Source organism: Elephantulus edwardii, unplaced genomic scaffold (genome assembly GCF_000299155.1).
Source record: "Elephantulus edwardii isolate Elephantulus edwardi_28Jun2011 unplaced genomic scaffold, EleEdw1.0 scaffold00006, whole genome shotgun sequence".
Taxonomy (NCBI): domain Eukaryota; kingdom Metazoa; phylum Chordata; class Mammalia; order Macroscelidea; family Macroscelididae; genus Elephantulus; species Elephantulus edwardii.
In genome coordinates, this window is record NW_006399756.1 from 9,884,502 (window position 1) to 9,889,790 (window position 5,289).

The window sequence follows — 5,289 nt, forward strand, 5'->3', positions numbered from 1 at the left end:
ATTGCATTGGGAAAACCTGCTGTCAAGGACCTCTGCAAAGTGCTAACAGGGGAGAGAGAGAAGAGAGAGAAGAGAGGGGAGAGAGAGGAGAGAGACAGACACTAGAGGAGATGGATTCGAACATATCAGAGATGGTGAAGAGGGAACAGGATAGTGCAAGGTTTAGACCAGTCCTTGGAGAAGGACGTCATGCTTGGGAGGGTGGAGGGACAGCGCAGGAAGGGAAGGCCCTCTACGAGGTGGATTGATTCAGTGACTGGGGTAATAGGGACAGGAGTGTCAGAGACAGTGTGATTGGCACAGGACAGAGCAGAGTTTAGGGCCGTTGTATATAGGGTTGCTATGAGTCGCAAGCGACTCAATGGCACATAACAACAACATTCTTAGAGTTGCTATGAAGCAAAATCACCTTGATGGCAGCAATAACAATACCATGTGCTTCAGAAGAAAGAGCAAATTTCTCCTGGAAGAAGCACAACCAGAACTCTCCTTTGAAGGGAGAATGGCACACTTAGAACATCTCGTGAGGAGGGACCAGTTGCTGGAGAAGGATGTCAAATTTGGTAGAGTGGATTGCCGGGGACAAAGCGCCTCAATAAGCTGGATTGACACGGTGACTACACGTAAGCTCATATTATCAACAATTGTCAGGACAGCACAGGATGGGGCAGGATTTACTTCTGTTCGCACAGGGTCATTGTGAGTCAGAACCCACTAACTGCCACCCAACAGCTACAGATGCCAACAGTCTTCGTCTACCTAGCTGTCACATCTTTCTCCTGAATAGCTGCTGGGTTTGAGTCAATGGCTTTCACATTTGCATGAGTGATTAACCACTGCGCTCTCAGTGCTCCTTTCAGTGCCCGTAAATGTGGGGTGCTTCAGAGTGTGACCACTTGGGCTTGTTTATTCTCTACAACTGCCTCGCAGTTCATGGTCTTGGTAACCACGCCCTCATGTGCCCAGCATGGAACAGAGCCTGGCTGATGGCTGCATACAGACGACTTGATTTTTCAGCAGGAATTGAATACACAGGAACGCTTAACGCCTGCATCACGTATACCAACATTCTCCACAAGCTTGTGTTTGCTGACCACTCTGCATTACCTGCTTCCTCCACCAACAGAAGGGGGTCCCTGCTGGTTATTCTCCCTACTTCCCTTCTCCCTCTTTCTCTTAGAGCCTAGTATCACCGCTCTAATCTTAGCTGGCCAGTTTAGGTCCTGAGACAAGTTGGAGAAGAGACATTTAACAGCTGGATCCCAAATGCCCCTTGGATGCTGCCACAAAGTGATTAGTTGCCTCACTTTAAAAGCACAACAAACGCATGGACTTCCTCCTCCTGCGGCCTTCATCAGTAAGGGAAGTGACACTCCTGGCCCTGAGATGCCTGTGGGCATTGACTCATTATTGTTCTGATTTTGAGCCTGGAGCCAAGGTTAACTTATTGTTGTTCCCCGGGTGGCACATTTGGGAACATCCCCAGGGCTTTCAAGGGGAGTGTGTCATCCAACAAGAGTGGGCAGGAGGCCTTTCCACCCACAAATAGCTCTGCTTATGCTGCAGGAAGAGGCCACATGCAGGACATTCTAGTGGGAATATCAGTCTGGGATGGATTTATGTTGAACCTTGACGGTGAAACCTGGCAAGACCTCTCACATCCGTGCTTTGCGTTTTCCCCTTCCCAATGGTCCAGGCAGCTTCCTAGCTGTGAAGGAGAAAGGAGAAGGCCAATGTAGGCCAGGGCTGAAACACCGAATTTAGGTTCTCTTTGGCTGGTGTTCCCTGCCCTGTTTTATGCCAAGGAGCCATTCTCACCCATCTCGTTTTCTTTTCATTGCCCGAGAGCATTGTACCGAGTATTGTCTTTGGAACTTTCAGGAAAACCTCACCCAGGAACCAGACGGAGGCTGCTTGTCTTAATGTCTGAGCCTAATTACCACTGATGTTCATTATGAGAACTACGTTCAGCATGGGTCATGCATCGGTTGCTTTATTATTTCATTTAATTTTGGAATTAAATATCTGTAGACAGATACTGCCATGTCTGTTTACCAGGAAGGAAACTGACACCCAGAGATTGAGCAATCCCCCTTGAGCCACATCGCTGGGAAACAGCCAAGCTGGGACTTGAACTCACATCAGTCTGACTTGACATCTCTGCTCTTTTGGACTGCAAAGGATGTTTATACCATAAACAATATTGCAAAGAGGATGCTGACTCTACTGGAGAAAGCAAACGGCTTCCGTAGTCTAGAAATGGGATTTATTGCTAGTCGATTGATATATGAATTACTTTTGTATTTGAGAGTTACTGAGCTACTTGCCATTAAAAAGAATTCCTTATTCAGACTTTCTTCTTACTCAGATGGGCACTTTCCTGGAACTAGTTGGAGTTTCCATTTGCTATCAGTTGCTAAGTGAGTGGACTACAAACCAATCAGCTGGGCTTGCCAATATGCTTAGTCCTAGGGCTACTTATCAAGTGTTTTGATTGGTTTATCTACTCTCCTACCTCTCCCAATCAGAATGAATGTCAGCCTCTGCCAGCTTTGTTCCATCCGCTGACTTTCTTAGCTTTTGTCTAGGATGTGACTGGTACAGGGTGTGTGCCCCAATATACATACTGAAGCGTTATACGTTTAGGTGACACTAATCAAAATGTCGACGGGATGGGTAGAGATGTTGTTGTTATTGTTACGTGCTGTTCAGTCACTTGCAACTCACAGTGACCCCGTGTACAATAGCCCTGAAACCTGCTCTATCCTGTGCCAAGCGTAGATGAGGATACACAGTTATTGTTGACCTTGGTCTCTATCACTGTATCCCTGCCAGCTTTGTTGTGGTCACTGATTGCCTAACCATGTTTCAATCTTTTTGCTCTTTTTTTCATTCTCCTACTATACTCTTTTCTTAGCTAATTTCCAGGACAAAAAGGATCTACTTTTTTTGAACCGTACAGTCGTAACCACCTTAAGATCTCTCTCTTTTTTATTGATTTGCTTACAAAGTTTGTATACATCATGTTTCATACATTCTCTTGCATTCAGTTCTGTAACATTAATCACCATTGGTCATTGCCCATCATCACCCTGTCTTTTTGCCCACATCTCCAGCTCCCTCCTCTTCTGGATGGTCCATAAACATTGAGGTTCTTCTCAGGTTCACTCTCAGCCCTTTTCTCCACTCTGTTCTCTCCCCAGTGTGGGTTTTTAACCTCTCACATGACATCTGAAGCAAAGTCAAGGGTGCTGCTTGCCAAGGCCTTCTCCCATCCAAGTTTCAGAAACACATTTCCAACTACTTACGGACTATCTTCTTCTGTTTGGAAAGTCCCTCAAAAGGAACATTACGAAAACGGACTTATTATCTTTCCCTCCCTTCCCTCAAACTTGTGCCTCCTTCTGTGTTTTCTAACTTGGACAAGGGTCAAGTCTTCTTATCTAGAAACTTTATCCCTGCCTGAAAAAAAAGAAAAATCTTTCTCCGATCACCATCTTGCTCGCCGCTGAATCTGCTGCTCCTACTCCAAAAATGATCCACAAAGCCCTCCCCTTTCACCCTCGATGCGGATCTCTATGGCCTCCAAGCTGGCCTGTCCACCTTATATTTTTTTTTTCAGTCAATCGCATCTCCCACAAGCTGTAGGCAGTGGGTGCACCACACATCGGAGTGGACAAGTTGTTAGTTTTCTCCTCTTTCCTGAAAGCAGTCAATAGGCAACCATTTCTCCTTCAAACTTGATTGTGATTTTTAAAAAATTTTATTTTATTATTTTTTATGTGTGTACCGTCAAATCGGATCTGACTGGTACAGGAAGAGATTATTCCTCCTTCTCCAGCAGAGCATCTAGTGGATTTGAACCGCATACCTCTGGGATTACAGTGCAGCTTCTTGCCACTAGGCCACCAGAGCTCCCTTTGATTGTGATTCGAGGAGCAAGTACTTCATGTGGTTAGATCAACCAATAAAGAAGTGACTTTTGGAAAGAAACCACATGATAGGCTGAGACACACAAGGAAGTTGGGATATCTGCTTTCACCTCCCTCCCTTGTCTTGGTTCTCTGGTCAGTAGCTCTTAAGTAGTGATGACGGGGCTACTTGAAACCTACTGAATAGAGGCTGAGCCCCTTCTCTGATGGCAACTGACCTTCCCGGCGTAGCATCCCTTGTCTGAAAATGTTATCTTGCCACCTTATGTACATCGTGTCTATGTGCGTGAGCACATGTGTGTGTTTCAATCAACAAATTCATAATGAAGGAAATCAACATATGTGGTTGGGAAGAGAGAAGCCAGGTCAAAAGAAGACCAGAAATTAACCAGTTAGGTGACTTTAAGAGGGAAGGCTCATGCCTTGAGATCTAGAGCCCATGTACAGCCATTCTTGCTTATTTAGAGGATTGGGCCTGATCCTTTGTCCTGGGATTAGATCTCCACTCTCTTTCCACCCATTCTGCCCTTCGCACTTCTTCTTTTATAGTCAAAGTGGTCTCTCAGCGTTTGCACCATCTCCTGTGTTGCCTCCAGCTCCTGGGACACCTTTCAAGGTTCACCCTTTTCCACGGTCAAGGCTGCTCAAATAGCAGTCCTGTCGTGAGTTTACTCAGCTGAAGTTCAGGGAAGTAAATTTGAGTTGACTTCAAATACATTTTCATTGTAAATAGATCCCGATAGCTTATTTGTTGCTACTCTGGAATTCAGACTCACCTGGGAGTTCTGTTTGTTAAATGTAGCAGTCCTATTTCTGCCATCGTTTCAACGTCAATGTTATGATAGCAGATTGTACAGAAATCTTTCAGGGCTCCACCAACAGAGCACGGCTTTATTATTATACCAGGAGCTCTGGTGGCACAGGTGCTTAAGCACTCAGCTGCTAACTAAAAGACTGATGGTTTGAATCCAGTGGTCTCTCTGGAGGAAGACCTGACAGTCTACCGCTGTAAAGATCGCTGTTGATACCGTCAGGTCGGAGCTGACCCACTGCGGACCCTCCAGCGGGTTTTCAGAGGCGGTAACTCACACGAGAGGCAACTGCTCATCTTCCTTTCTTGCACAGGGCAGCTGGTGGGTTTACCACGTGCTTTTGCACCAGCAGTACAATTCCTTACCACCAAGCCGGCAGAGGACGCCCTGCTGTGTCACAGCATCACTTGGATTGCAATACACTCAAATGCCCCTAAATAACAACAGCAACCCTGTGTCAGCTGTCCACCCTGCTAGAGTGCACCCTCTATGGGGGACAAGGACCATGTCTACTCACTCATCACTCACTCACCCACCCACCCACT